We start from the raw sequence: 16,159 nt of genomic DNA, 5'->3' as shown, positions 1-16,159 counted from the left end.
CTTTCTTCCACCACCCCGGGAAGTCCACGCTCTAGGTGGAAATGCCAGAATGTGCACGTATTTTGGGCATTTCCAATCACCAAAGGTTCTGCTCAGTCCATGAAGTCAGTGCTTCGTGCCTCCTTTGATCAAGCCTCTCCTGGTTATTTCACTTTCTTTTTTGACAGAATCACCCAGGGGTAAATACAGTATTGAGCAACCAGTGGAAAGAGAAGGCATGGGGGTTTTCTGGTGGTTTGCTCAAGCTGGTTTGTTTGTATTACTTTATCGGCCATGTCTCTAAACTCCACCTTTCTGGAAGTCAACTCATTATAAGCAACCATCTCGCATCCCTGAACCGAAGTAAAAAATAAGTGTGACGTGGGATCGGGCATTGATGTGGAAACGTAAATATGAGTCAACTGCTCTCCTCAGAGGAGCCATCATTGATCTGTGCCTTCATGATTTCGTGGCAATACCCAGACCTGGGTATTTTGCTCCTACAAAATCATGGTTGAGGATGTCTTTGAGCAAGTGATCTCAAGTCCCTTATGTGAGGTTCTACAAAATCTAATTTTTCAACCATGTAATGCCAGATGGATGTTTGCTCCCCCAAACAAAACCATTTTTAGCTGCTTTCTTTCTCCGTCTTCAAATGAGGATGAAACTCACATGGCCTACCCGCCATTTTTATTTTTGCCTTGGGTGCTAGGAAGCTCAGAGTTAACTTTCATGCTCAAACTATTTTATCCACATTTGCTGATAGACTACTTCCCACCATAACCGGCTTCTAGTCTCTCTCTTGAAATTCGTCATTTTCACCATCTTTAAAATTATAAAACCCCTTGTGTCTTTATATATATATATATATATATATACACACACACACATATATATGTACATATACATGTATACATATGTACATATACATACATATGTGTGTGTGTGTGTATATATATATATATATATATGTAGGGAGAGAGAGAGAGAGTCAGAATAAAATTAATTAGCTAATTAAACCTGACTTTGGGGCTAAGCTCCCATGCCACTTAAAATAGAATTGAACACCTAATGTTCAGTGAGGCTTGGTCACTACTGTTGTTCAGAAAGAATTGGCTCTGGGTGGAGTCTGGGTTAACTGATTTGAATCTGTTTTCTGGGAGCTGATTTGAATTGATTGGCGAGGCTAAGGGACAGTCACTTCCTACACTCTTTTGTTTGAAAGGATTGTGTTTTGCCTCACAGCCCAGGGAGACAGGCAGGTGCAGTGGCTCAAAACAATCTTTTCTGCTCTCGGCAAAGCACTTCCCTCAGCCACACATATCCATGTTCTTATCTTTCAGCCAAACCTTGCTACAACAACTAGCAGAAATCTCAATAGAACAAAAGGCGTCCAAGCCCTGGGAATGAAAAGAGGTCCGCTTATTAAAACAATTGTCAACCCACAAAGTTACAGAACAGCTGAACCTTTTGGACTGAGCTCAGGTTTGGCCTCAGGGAGGTGTGGCTGTTTCTGGTTCACGGAATGAGTAAACATGGGACATGTTCCCAAAGTTGCCTTGGGGCCCCCTTACGTGCAAAGTCAACCAGTGGAAATTCATTCAAATAAAACCCTCAGCTCATTGGAATCTTATCCATCCCATTCCTAAGCATAGGTGCTCCATTTTTAACATAAAGAGCCAAAGTACACGAAGTTACGTTTATGTCTGAGAGGTAACAAAAGGACCAATACCCAGGGAATGTCCTTGACTTAACCCGAGTCCTTACGTGGCTGCGTGGACCCACCCAGCAAGCATGATTGCTGTACTAACCTATAGATGCTATCGCATCCTCAGTCACTGGAGGCAAAAGCATTTTCTTTCAGTAGAATTTTAACGAAGTTTCAAAAGCGTGTCAACCAAAATAGAGTGGGTTTCCCTTCGGTTAAACCAGAAAGGGCAAGGACAACAAAAACCAAAACCAAAAACCCCCCGTGTGGCCTGAAGAGGTCAGTTCCTTAAGGAAGTCATTCTGTCCTTCAAGTCACAAAAGTTACATAAAAGTTATCCACCCCGTGTTTGGATGAGGGCAGACAGGTACTCGTAACACTGTTCTTCATCCCAGCACAGGACGCATGTGGCTGCTGGGCCTGGGGTTCCTGTACAGCTCCCGGCAGCCGCTGTCTAATCCACGGTGCCCAGAAGTCACAAGTAGTTCCAACCTCCTACACCAATGTTCACTGGGCACCTACTGTGTGCCAGGCTGGGAAAACATGAACAGGGCTTCGTTGTAGCAGAGGGCACAGTCTAAAGGGACAGACAGACATACAAACAGACTCCTAGCATAACAGGAAAGTGCTACATGACCAAGATGGTCCTGATGTGGTGTGAGCACCAACTGTGTGGGGAGGTCCTCCCGCCCGGCCTGCGTGGAGGGTCAGGAAGGCCTGTTGGAGGCAGAGACTCTGGACTGAGACTTAAACGCAGCACAGCAACGAGCTGAGGCACGCAGGCTGTGGAGGCAGGCGAGGCAGGTTCAAAGCCTACGTCTACCGCTTTCTAACCATGTGACCTTGGGCGTGTTACTTAGCCTGAGTTTTCATTTCTTCACCCATAAAAAAAATAACGGTGCCCACCTCACAGTGCTGCTGGAGGGTGAAACTTCAGAATCCACAAAGGCAGTCGGCATAGTGCCCAGGACACAGGGAGAACCTGTAAACATCAGGTAGTCCTGAATGTGACAAGCATTTATTAAGTACTCACTGTGGGCCAGGCACTGTGCACTTGACTTCGGCTCAGGTCATGATCTCATGGTTCGTGAGTTCATGAGTTCGTGAGTTCGAGCCCTGCATCGGGCTCTGTGCTGACAGCACAGAGCCTGGAGCTTGCTTCAGATTTTGTGTCTCCTCTCTAGGCCCCTCCCCCATTCGCACCCTGACTCTCCCTCTTTCTCAAAAGTAAATAAACATAAAAAAAATAATAAAAAGAAAAGAAAAGACTCAATCTGGGGGCACCTGGGTGGCTGAGTCAGTTAAACATCCAACCTCAGCTCAGGTCACGGTCTCGCAGTTTGTGAGTTTGAGCCCTGCATAGGGCTCCGTGCTGTCAGCATGGAGCCTACATGGGATTCTCTCTATCTCCCTCTCTCTCTGCCCCTCCCCCACTTGCATGCTCTCTTTCTTTCAAAATAAACAAATAAACTTAAAAAGGAAAGAATTAACCTGGACACTGTGGTCAAGAATAAATTATTAGGAGGGGGACAAGGAGCAAAGTGAGGAGACCAGTTGGGAGGCTACTAAAGTCATCCAGGTGAGGGATGGTTGTGGCTGGGACCAAGGTGCAGCAGCGGAGATGATGAGAAGTGGTGAGATTCTAGATATACGTTGAAAGTAGAGCTAACAAGATTTGCTACTGGGTTGATTAGATGTGGGGCATGAGAGAAGGAGGAATAAAGAGTGACCCCAAAGGTTTTGCCAAAGCAACTAAAAGGGTGAAGGTGCTTTTAGCTGAGAAGGAGAACATGGTAGGCAGATCAGGGGTGGGGAGGCAAGGAGATCGAATTTGAACACCTCCTTAGGGGCAAGGAGGAAACTACCATCCAGGAGAGTACCATGTCCTCAAAGCCAAGTGAAGGCTATGTTAGAGGTAGGAGGGAGGGAGGGATTAATTCTGCCAAATGCTGCCATGGGTCAGCTAAGATGGGGACCAAGAACCGGGCATGGGATTTAAGCAACACGAAAATCATTGGCGACCTTGACAAGAGCACCACTAAATACTGAAGGTCACAGGTACCGCACCAAGCACGGAAATTCAGGTTCTGTACAAGAGCATGGAAGATGCTGGAAGGAAAAGCAAGCTCCTAACTGCAGCTTCTGCTGCTGTCTGGAGGGTCACAGCAGAAGGCTTCACCCAGACCTGCAACATCGTAGATACTGAGCATCACACTGCTGACACCAACAAGCCCATCTGTGGGAAAGCAGACAGGTAGCCGCGGGAGTTCAAAAGCAGGATTCCGAGTTCCCAGCCAAGTCACTGGCTCCCAGAACGCATACTGAACACCAACCCACCCACCCACCAAACGGCTCAGAAACAAAGCAAAACAGTAGCGGAGAAGCAGAAGGAGTGACTTCATGAAAGTGTCAGAGATCCGATCCCTGCCACTTCCAGAAAGAAGCAATACGAATCATTATGTAAGTTCCTTAAGGGCAGGGCCTCTCTGCTCCACGACTCCCCCTATGCCTATCACAGAGCAGACGCGCAGTAAATATCTGCTCGCTCACCAGCTGCCACGCATCTTGCACGTTATCTCATTTATAATCCCAACACCCGGCAACACAACATTATGGTGCCAGCGGAAGACATGACAAAAAGACCATTCAAGCACATGGGCAGAGCAAGTTCTGGCTAATGAAGCTAACACAGAGGAGGAGAACATACCATCTAATTTGTTCTGAAGTTAGCGACAGTGGTACAGAAGAGAGGCAGGAGGCTCTGGAGGGATGATAACACCTATCAAGGGTTGTGCACCTAACGTCTGCCAGGCTCATTGCCCGGTAGCTCCACCACAACGCTCCAAGGTGGATATGATTCCCCATCCTACAGATGAGGAAGACGAGGCTGAGTGAGCCAACATAACTTATCCCAGACCAGGGCACTGAACTCGGGCTGTACATCCGAGTACCTGGAAAAAATATAATAAGACCATTAAAGTGGATGACACACTGTCACGCAGGAAGAAGTACAGTAAAATTAAACCCTTAAGCTTACGCAATTGCCGTGGTCGAACAAGGGGAGAAGGCGGTAAGGTGTAAGAACGAGAACACAGATTTTGGAGTAGGATACATTTGTATTTGGCCCACATTCACCATTTCCTCATTGTAAAACTCAGGGCATTTACCTTTTTTTGAGCTTCAATTTCCTCATCTGTAAAATGAAGTAATGATAATTACTTTGAGGGTGTAGAATTAAATCAAACGAGACGATTTGTGTAATTGCAGATCCGCAATAAATGCTATTTCTGTGCCCTTAACCTACCAGTCAAGGCAATAGGGGAGACAGAATTATTGTTTTTTAAAAAATTTTTAAATATTTATTTATTTTAAAGTTTATTTATTTTGAGAGAGCAAGTGAGAGTGCAAGCAGGAAAGAGGCAGAGAGGGGAAAGGACAGAATCCCAAGTGGGCTCTATGCTATCAGCACAGAGCCCCATGTGGAGCTTGAATGCACAAGCCGTGACTGTGACCCGAGCTGAGATCGAGTCGGATGCTTAACCAACTGAGCCACCCAGTCACCCCTTTATTTTTTATTTTTTGAGAGAGACAGAGAGAGTGTGAGCAAGGGAGAGGGGCAGAAGCAAAGAGGAAGAGAGAGAGAGAGAGAGAGAGAGAGAGAGAGAGAGAATCCCAAGCAGGCTCTGTGCTCAGTGCAGAGACAGACAGACGGACACAGGGCTGGATCCCACAACCCTGGGATAACGACCTGAGCCAAAGCTCAATGCCTGAGCCATCCAAGCGCCCAGAGAATTATTGTCTCCATGTAATTACTGTTTCTATGCTTTGCTTCAGTGGTTTTCAAAGTGTTGTCCCTGCTCAGGAGCATCTACGGGGAACTTGTTAGGAATGCAAGTTCTCAGGCCCTGCCCACACCTACTGCATCAGAACCTCTGGAGGTGGGGCCCAGCCATCTGTTTCTGGGAGTCCTCCAGGCAATCCCAGATGCCCTCAAGTTGGAAAAGTTGAGAAACTGTTCTATTTCAGTATCTTCCCAGTCTACAACAGAGCAGTGGAGTAAACTCGAGTAGCCAGGTAACTTGGCGAGATCACAAAGTTGTTCACGGGAGATACCACTCAAACGTGAGTCTTGGGCAGAACAGTGCTCTTACCGGGAATAATCATTACCTAATAAAACACAGACTTCTGTCACTTCACAGGTAGAAATATGGGACTCTCTGCATCTGTGAGTCATACTGATGAGATTTGGAGACTTTCTTATAAGGCAGTTTCCCTGTTCATGTTTCTTTTCCCTACCCAAATCCACACCTGTTGGGAAGTACTTTATACATCTTCTGTTCACCCATGGCGAGGACAAATATGTTAACATGTATGCATACATGTTAAATAGCCAGGCTCAAAATAAACGGGCATACATGTTACCAAAGAAACTCCGCTAATGCAACCACAGGGTGTCATTCCAGGACTAGGGGGACTTAGCATAACTCAATTATGGAAGAAGAGGGACACCCGGGCCTGTGTCACATGGGCCCACAGTGGGCTCAGTATTGTGGCCATTAAATCCTAGTTCGATGTGTCCCCAGGCAAAAGATAAGGCAGGTTAGGGCTTGGGAGGAACGGCTTTTCCTCCTACTGTGCCATCTTCCCTAAAAGTCCTGGGGGGGACTGCCGTTCCAAATATGGCAAATGTAGGTAAAATCACAAATATTGTCCTAGACAGTAGGTTCTGGTAAGCTGGCTTTTGGGGGTGGCCTGATTGTGTAGCATTTGCTGATTTCTGCGATGAAATTCCTCTCACGATGGAAGATTTCAAGTTACTAATAGTTGAACAGCCTGGTTGCAAAGTTCTTAAATATTTAACCATCAGCCTTGGAAGCCCAGTGTGAGCTTGCCTCAGTATACCACGGTGACATCTGCTATTGGGGGGCCCAATTTTGACATGGCGGGTGTCACAGTATTTGATCTACAGTGGTTGTAAATACCTACGATGAATCTTTTGAGGAGGTAATGACACTGAGGGCAATTTTGTGAATCCTGCCTGGTTCTCAGGAGACCAAATCTGCACATGGAATTCTTTCAGTAAAAACAATTCTTTTAACTGGCATCTCATCTCACTGCCCCTTTTTTGACTAGCACTTGCAAAAATAGAATCACCAATATTATATTGAGTTATTACATTGAACTGAGTAGAATGTTGATAATAATCTTTAAAAGATTATAAGTAGAGATAAACTCCTTCATTGATAATCTCTTCAAAAAAAATAAGTAATTTTACATATGTTTATATTGAAAAGTTACATAAATATTAAATAAATTGAAATTTTTGACGTCATTTAAAATATTCAGGAGGTTTTATTTATCCTAATGTGGCTATTTATTGCTAAAAAGAATTTTCACTGTATTGTCTTGTTGGCTTAAAGAAGCTGAGACAAAATGAATTAAATATTTTGAAGCAAGATGGTTGGCCCTAATTACACAAAGAACAAGATGTTTCTAGAAAGAAGTTCCTGGTTTTATTTTTGGCCTGTGGTCTCAGGAGAAAGTAATATTTTCACTATCAAATTTGCTTTTTTCTCAATCTTAAGTTATCCCTGGAATCTTCCAACCTCATAACTAAGACAGTGGGATAAACTGAGCCAAATTGTTTCAACACTATGTTGAATCTTAAACAACACTATGTCTAATCTTAAAAATATCTACCTGCGTATTTATAAAATTTATTTTTTGATTCATTTTTTGCACAGTATATTTAAAGCAGTTTGCTGTTGAAAACACATAGTACATCAAAGGGCGAGAGTCCCATTTTTGAATTTTTACAAAGCTTAGAAATGCGGAATGTTCTTTGATCTGCCTCTATTTGTGTCCTGTTCAATATTCAGTCTTAATTAACTGGAAAATGGTCCTAAAAATATGAGGTAAGGAAAATAAATTACCTGTTAGCTTTTAAAAATGTCAGCAGCAGGCCTCTACCTACAGGTTCCCATGGGATTGGTCTTGGGTGGGACCCAGGCCTCAGAGTTTTTGTTTTTTATTTTTTAATATTGATTTACTCGTTGAGAGAGAGCGAGAGCATGAGCAGGGGAGGGGCAGGAAGAGGGGGAGACACAGAATCTGAAGCAGGCTCCAGGCTCTGAGCAGCCCCATGTGGGGCTCAAACTCACGAGCCACGAGATCACGATCTGAGCGGAAGTTGGATGCTTAACCAGCTGAGCCACCCAGGCGCCCCTCAGGCCTCAGAGTTTTTAAAGCTCCTTCTTCTGGAAGGAGCCTAGAAGCTCCTTCTTCTTCCCACGCCTAGAGCCCACCACCCTTGTGTCTGTATGAGAACATATATTATTAAGACCACAATTCTAAAGTTGTTTCATGCGTGACTGCCCCCAGTAAGAGGCACTCACCAGGGAGACTGGAGCCTCCTGTTAGAACATACCAGGGCTCTGTCTATGATGTGTGCTCAGTAGATGCTTAATGGATGTCTGCTGACCAAATTTCTGTTAATGAAGACCTCCTTTGGGCTTGTCTTCAAATACCTGGCCATACTGGAAGGATCATAATCATCTGTAGACACTACGTGACAATCATCAGAAGGAAAGGTGGGGAGAAATACGGAGAAGATCCTCCCAGCCTACGGACACAGAAGGTGCTCCAAGAAGAATAATGACTCAAAACCCGCTTCCCCTTGTTCCATATGCTCATGCACTTCTGGGAGTTCCCTGGAGACTTCCCCCCATGTGCCCATGGTTGAGTCCTCTCCTGCTGAGCCCTGGTTTCTTCACAGAGCTGTTCCAGGGCACTACCATGGCCATGAAACACCACCATCTCCTGTCATAGCCAAGACCCAGGAGCCCTCGAAATATTAAAGTTGTGGGGTTTGCTGGTGCAAAGAGGAAGAGAATCCCTCTTCGCAGTAATCCCTCTTGGTGCTACACTCCTTTGAGAGGGGGGTCCCTAAACAGTCCAAGGGAGGCTGGGCAGGTGTGCCAATCTGAGAGACCATCGGAGTCCTTGCCCTCTCTCCCCGCCTCGGTCATTCCTAAGGGCTCCTTCCTAGCCATTCATCATCCTTGGCTGTATCACCTTCTTAGAACGAGTTCTCAGGGAAGTTCTATCCTTTATGCAAATAAGGTTCTAGAAAGCCGTCCCACTGGGGCTTCAGACCTATCTGAATCCTGGGTTGGATTCCAGATGGTATCACCACCCAAGTCATAGTCAACATATGTCAGTAGAAGCTGTTGACGCCTAGAGGGCAAGAAGGTGCCTCCAGAATCTAAAGATAAGAGGCCCCTCCAAGAGGCAAACTAGTCAAATCAACACTTAGCAGAAGAGATTAGCCAACTGTCAAAGGGGTCTTCCCAAAGTAGGAGAAGAAAAAGGGGAGAAAACGAGCATTTCTTGAGCCCTGGCAGTTTTCCAGCTATTTCATATAGTTTGGCATTGAGTGCTCACAACACCTGAGGAGATGGGTATAATCACCCTCACTTTACAGATGAAGAAACAGAAGCTCAGAGAGATCATGTGGCTCAGGTTTTGATCTCAGATGCTTGGCAAGCCCTGATCAATTTTCTGTCCCCATAGTTTGGCCGTTTCCAAAATGTCCAAGTATGCAGACCGGAGTCTGGCTTCTTTCACTTAGCATAAGGCATCTGACATTCATTCATGTTGCTATACATATCTGGAGTCCACTTTTTTTTTTTTTTAATGGAGAAGTAGTACTTCCTCGTATGGATGTGCCACAGTTTATCTATATATTCCTCAGTGAAGGATGACTTAGGTTGTTTCCAAGTTTGGGCAATTACAAATAACCGATGTAATCATTCACATACAGGTTTTGTGTGATCATTGTTTTCCTTTCGGGGTGAGTGAGATTTCTGGGTCATACGGTGGATGTATGTTAACTTTGTAAGAAACCGCCAAGGTGATTTCTAAAGTGGCTGCAGCATTTTTGCACTGCCACCAGCAAGGTGTAAGAGTTCCAGGTGACGCCAGGGTGGCTCAGTTGGCTGAGGGTCCCAGCTCAGGTCACGATCTCATGGTTCATGAGTTCGAGCCCCGCACCGGTTCTCTGCTGTTAGTGCAGAGCCCGCTTTGGATCCTCTCTCCCCCTCTCCCTCTGCCCCTCCCCCACTCATTCTCTCTCTCTCTCTCTCTCTCTCTCAAAAATGAATTTAAAAATTAAAAAAAAAAGAGTTCCAGGTAATCTGGGTGCCTGGGTGACTCAGTTGTTTGGGCATCCAACTCTTGATTTCAGCTCAGGTCATGATCCCAGGTTTGTGGGATCAAGCCCCGGGTTGGGTTCCACACTCTCTCTCTCCCTCTGCCCTTCCCCTGCTCATGCATGCAGGTGCTCTTTCTCTCTCTCTCTCAAAATAAAATAAAATAAAATAAAATAAAATAAGTTGAAATGAAATGAAATGAAATGAAATGAAATGAAAAAGAGTTCCAGGTACTCTGCAACCTAGTCAGCAGTTGATAGCATCAATACTTTTTACTGTAGACATTCTAAAAGATGGATAATGATATAACACTGTGGTTTTGATCTGCATTTCATTAATTACTAACAACGTTGAGCAGCTTTTCACATACTTCTCTATGTAACTTGCTCTCCATATTTTTTGCCACTCCTGTATCTTCTTTGAAGTACCTGTTCCAGTCTTTTGCCCTTTCTAAATTGTGTTGTTTGCTTCTTTGAGTATTAAGAGTCCTTTATATACAAGTCATTTATCAGTTACGCACTCTGCAATGATTTTTCCCAAGTTTATGACTTGTCTCCCCATTTTCTTAACAATGTCTTTTGAAGAAGTCCAATTTACAATTTGTTTTCTATTACAGATCATACTTTTGGTGTTGTATCTATTCTTAGATACAATTCTTTACCTAGCTTGAGATCACAAAGATGTTCTCTTTTTTTTTCTAGGAGCTTTATAGTTCTAAGTTTTGCATTTTGGTTTCTGCTCCATTTTAATTTTTGTAGATGGTGGGAAGTGTAGATCAAGGTCAACTACTTGTATGTAGATGTCCGTTTGCCCTGGTACCACTTGTTGAAGACCCTTGTCGATTTTGATCTAACACTACAGTTTTTCCCCTTGCAAATTTCACCTTTCCCACCACACGTCAACGGGTCATTCATTCATCCGTCCATCCTCATTCACTTCCCCTTGCTTTCTTGATTCCAACCATGCTGGTCTTCTTGTTGTTCCTCTAACATGCCTATAATGGACCAGCCTCAAGGTCTTTGCCATTCCCTTAGTCTGGAATGCTCATCTTCCAAATATCCACACAGCTCACTCCCTCATTTCATACAGGTCTCTGCTCAAATATCACCTTATTTAAAAGAACTTCCTGAAGACTCTATTTATTTATTCATTTTAATGTTTATTCGTTTTTGAGAGAGCATGAGTGGGGGAGGGGCAGAGAGAGAGGGGGACAGAGGATCCAAACTGGAGCACAGCACAGAGCCCGATGCGGGGCTCAAACTCACAAACCGTGAGATCGTGACCTGAGCCAAAGTCCAATCTCAACCGACTGAGCCACCCAGGTGCCCCTGAAGACTCTGTGTTAAATGGCTCTCCCGATCCTATCTTGCATTTCTTCTTTACCGCGCTTCATTTCTTTTCATGTACCACAACCTGACATATTCTATGTTCAGTTTATGTATTTATTGACTGCATATTCCTCTCCCCAACCACCGTCAGAATGTTAAGCACCACGCAGGAACTTTGTCTGTTTTATTCACAAATAGATTCCCAGTACCCAGAATAGTTCCTGCACATGGTTGATACTTAATAGGCATTGATCTTCTTGAATAAATCCAAATAAGAAATATTTACTGAGTGCCTGTTGGGCACCAGGGAGAGTGCTAAGCTCTGGAGCTACAATGGGGAGCAAAACAGACATGGTCCCTGCCTTCATGGAGCTCACAGATCAGCAGGAAAGACAGACATTAACTGAATAACCTCAGAAATGAAATGGATAATAGCTTCTGGGCCTTGAGGAGGAGTCCATGGTGCTGGGGAGCTTATAACTTAGCTATAGGGAATTAGTCATGGTGCCTGAGTTGAGTGCTAAGGATTAAAAATGGTTAACAAGGTGAGGAGAGGGGCGGGGCGCCTGGGTGGCTCAGTCGGTTAAGCCTCTGACTTCAGCTCAGGTCATGATCTCGTGATCTGTGAGTTCGAGCCCCACGTCGGGCCCTGTGCTGACAGCTCAGAGCCTGGAGCCTGCTTCGGATTCTGTGTCTCCCTCTCTCTTTGCCCCTCCCCTGCCCACACTCTGTCTCTCTCTCTCTCTCAAAAAGAAATAAACATTTAAAAAACAATGTGAGGAGAGGGGAGAAAGGGCCTTCTAAGCGTCTGGCACTTCATATACAAAGGTCATGCGAGGGGAAGGAGGTTGGCATGTTTGAGGAACTAAAGAAGGGTCGGTGTGCCTGAGGGTAGTGAGTTGGGCAAGGAGAGAGGAAGGCAGGGAGGCTGGGAGTCATACAAGGCAGCCGGTAGGAGGCTGCTCTTTACCTAAGGGCAAAGGGAAGCCATTAGAGGTTGGCTCTACCTTTTTAACCACCTGATGTATGGGGAACATAATAGACACTCAATTAAACACGCTTGCATGTTGAAAACACACGTATACTTTGCTGATGGTTGTGTAAAATGGTTCAACTTTTCAACAGGGCAATTTCACCACACTGTTCAAAATGACAAAGATAAATACCTTTCCACCCCAAAACCCCTTTCTAGGAACTTATCCTACAGACTGACTTGCCCATGTATCAAATGACATTTGTCCCCGGTTATTCACTGCAGTGAATAGCAGAAGAATGGAAGCAAACCAGATATCTCTCAAGAGGAGATCACAAAAAAGTTGGGATATCTCCACACAGTGGACTAAAACCAACCGCAAAAAAGAATAATGAAGTTTTTATGCAATTTTTGAAAAAATTCCAAGATTTATTATTAAGGTTTTTTTTTTAAATTTTTAATGTTTATTTATTATTGAGAGACAAAGAGAGAGAGAGAGCATGAGCATGGGAGGGGCAGAGAGAGGGGAAGACACAGAATATGAAGCAGGCTCCAGGCTCTGAGCCGTCAGCACAGAGTCTGATGCAAGGCTCGAACTCAGAAACTGCGGGATCGTGACCTGAGCCGAAGTCAGACGCTTAACCGACTGAGCCACCCAGGTGCCCCTTATTAAGTTTTTAAAAATCAAGGTTTGGGACAAAGTTTATAAATGACTAACATTTATATGATTAAAAAAAAAACAGGTAAAGGAATAAAATATGTATAGCTTTTCTGTACACAGTATATCTCTGGAAGGGGGGTATAAGAAACTGGAATCCTTGCAATATAATAATATATTATTATTATTGTATTGCTTGCCTCCAGACCTTGGGTTGGGGAGTGCGTCAGAGGGGGACTTTTACCTCATATCTTCTGAATTTTGAAGCATGAAAATATCTTACCTATTCTGTAAGTAAAAAAAAAAAATGCATATGACAATTATTCATTGATTAAATGAAATAGGAAATTAATTTGTTAAACAAATGGCTTCCAGCCATAGTACTCCCCTGTACTATTAGAGGAAAAAGGTTTAGGGAGTCCTGGTCCCTGCCTCACTCCCTGATTCCTGGCAGGGTCCCCAAGGGGAACCCACCAACAGGAGTCCTCGGGGCCTTTGGAAAGGGCTGTGGGATGAAAATGTTTATTTCACGCAGCTGGCATTGGAGCCTCCCTCTTTGTCCCTGAAACCATGGTCTTGTGGCCCCACAGAGACACGTCAGTTTGGAGCTTTCTCGAGCTTGTTTAATTAGGCTCTTTGCTGAAAAGCTGCCCCATCAGTCTCCGAAGTGGCAACTGGCCTCCAGAGATGCAATCCATCACCCCTCCACGGGAACTCTCATTAAAAAGCCAGATATTCAGGGCTTTCCTGCATACCAATAAGCATCCAAAAGTATTCGCAGTATCAGAAAAAGCAGCACAACGTGGGGAAGGCCAGAATGTCTCGAGCTCCCCAAATGCCACAAGGCAAAGAGCTGGTCTGTGAGTTCTGATTAAATTCCAGTGCTTGACAGCACGGGTAATTGTCTTGGGCCGCTCGATTTCATCACCCCAGCTTGATAAGGAAGATGAAAGGGAGGCCAACAGGTTCACCTCCAGAAGGAGTTCCCGGTTTCTCTGGGCAGGGGAGCTGGGCTCCAGGTGCCAACAGAGGAAAGCAGCTGTGAGCCCTGCCCTGGAGGCCCCTCAGGCAGGTTAAGACTTGGACCAGACTAGTGGATCGGGAAGGGGAGGAAGAAATGGGAGAGGCAACAGAAAAGAATGAGAACAAGGTAGACTGGGGAGCTTGAACTCCCAGTGTCCGTCTGTGCTATAATGTGGTAATTTCTCTAACAACCCTATGGAGAAAGGATTCCTCTGCCCTACCCCACTCTACAGATGAGGAAACTGAGGCTCAGAAAAGTGCAATAACTTGCCTAGGTTCTCACAACTAGCAAGTGCCCCCGGTCGGAATAGGAGCCCTGGTCTCTCTGATGCCATTCCCTTGCTTTTGGGGGCAATTTTAATATACCAGAAGCACCCATTTTAAAAATCAGAAATATAGTTTATTTTCTTAATGTTTATTTATTTTTGAGAGCGGGGGAGGGGGAGCGGGACATGCAGAGAGAGAGAGGGGGACAGAGGATCCGAAGCAGGCTCTGTGCTGACCACAGAGAGCCCAACGTGGGGCTCAAACTCACAAACTGTGAGATCGTGACCTGAGCCAAAGTCGGACACTTACCGGCTGAGCCGCCCAGGCGCCCAGAAATAAACTACCTTTAAAAACCTGTGCTATTTTTCTCTTAAATGCTGCATCCCAATATGATCTTTGGCATCTGCACATTATTTTTATTCCAAAAACAAAGACGAGGAATTCTTCCATTTTTTTTTTCCTTCTCAACATGAGCTGAATGGGGGAATCTCAAGCCCTTTTATCAGCGGAAAAGACAAAGGTGGGGGGGGGGGGCACTGGCCCGCAGAACAGCATGGCTGGGTTGTACTGTGACCCCTGCGACACATCCCTGACCCATGACTCTCCATCTGTGAGAAAGACAACACCGCAGCGGTAGGAAACACAAAGAGAATGTAAAAGACTATCAGAAATGGATAGAGAGCAGCCTCAGAGCCTGACCCACAAAACCACCGCGGCATTTCAGCAAAATCCCTCCTCCTCCATTCTCTGCTCCTCCTCCTGCTGGGGCCATGATCCCACCTCCCCCCAGGCTCCCGAGTCCTCCTCGCCCTGGTATGATGCCAGGACCCCTAAGGGGGGGGCCCTGCCATGATGCCAAGGATGGGCCCTCCCTCTTCTGGGATGATGCCAGTGGGACCTGCTTCTGGAATGAGACCATCTAGGGGAGGCCACATGCCAAGGACGCCTGGGCCCCCAGTGGTGAGAGCCCCGCCCATCCCATGATGGCGCCCACTGGGCCTGGAATGACCGGACCAGGCAGATAAGCAGAGACGGGAACCTCTTTATATCCATTTTCTATTACTTGTTCTGCTTCACCAGGAGATCATGGTGCTGTGACTCTGGGTGTTTTCTAACAGCATGACAGGGAAGACTTGCTCCCCCTTCCTATCAAGAGAGAGAATAGTTTTGGCAGAGGAGTAGTGGGACCAAAAAAAAAAAAAAAGGGCAATTTTCATTTCTATTGTGAAATGTGAAAATAAAATTGTCAACTGTTTTAGTTAAAAAAAAAAAAAAAAAAGACAAGGGGCGCCTGGGTGGCTCAGTCGGTTGAGCGTCCGAGTTCGGCTCAGGTCATGATCTCGCAGTGTGTGAGTTCGAGCCCCGCGTTGGGCCAGAGCCTGGAGCCTGCTTCAGATTCTGTGTCTCCCTCTCTCTCTGCCCCTTCTCTGCTCATGCTCTGTCTCTCTCTGTCTCAAAAATAAATAAAAACATTTTTAAAAAAATTAAAAAAAAAAAAAGACAAGGAGGAAATACTCGGAAGCCCCAGAACAGCCAAGAACCCCTCTCTGGAAGCAGGATCCCTCTGCTCCAGTTCCTTGGGCCATTCCAGACAGCAGAGGCTTTCCAAGGGGATATTTGGAGTCAAGACCTGGATATTTTCCAAGCTGGGCCTTCCCATAAACTGTGCCTTTTATCTCTTCTGAAGACCAAACCCGGAAAAAACAACCTCATGTTAGCAGCGTGGACTTAGGTTAGACATGAGCAAGAACTTTCTGACAATGAGTGATGGATGTTGGCTCATAAAACAGGTGACCAGGAAAGGCCAGGCTAGCAATAAATTGATTGGCAAGGTGCCAGACATAATCCAGACGCGGGATGGTGGTTGATTTGATTTGTTGGTTATCTCTCACCATCTCCTGAGAATGCCCTGCCACCTGGTCACAACCCCGCATTCACTTATGCCTCTGAGCCTTTGCTCTTGCTGATCCTTCCACCTGAAATGCCTTTCCTTCTCCATGACTGCCCCACTTC

General features: G+C 45.3%; 1 pseudogene; it reads left to right on the top strand.

The window, feature by feature from the left end:
• Positions 1–14,699: 14,699 nt before the first annotated feature.
• LOC115500381 lies at positions 14,700–15,171 on the top strand (annotated as a pseudogene).
• Positions 15,172–16,159: the final 988 nt, after the last annotated feature.

This window comes from Lynx canadensis, chromosome E1 (genome assembly GCF_007474595.2).
Source record: "Lynx canadensis isolate LIC74 chromosome E1, mLynCan4.pri.v2, whole genome shotgun sequence".
NCBI lineage: Eukaryota > Metazoa > Chordata > Mammalia > Carnivora > Felidae > Lynx > Lynx canadensis.
Note: the sequence above shows the minus strand (reverse complement) of the source record. Positions and strands in the feature narration are given on the sequence as shown.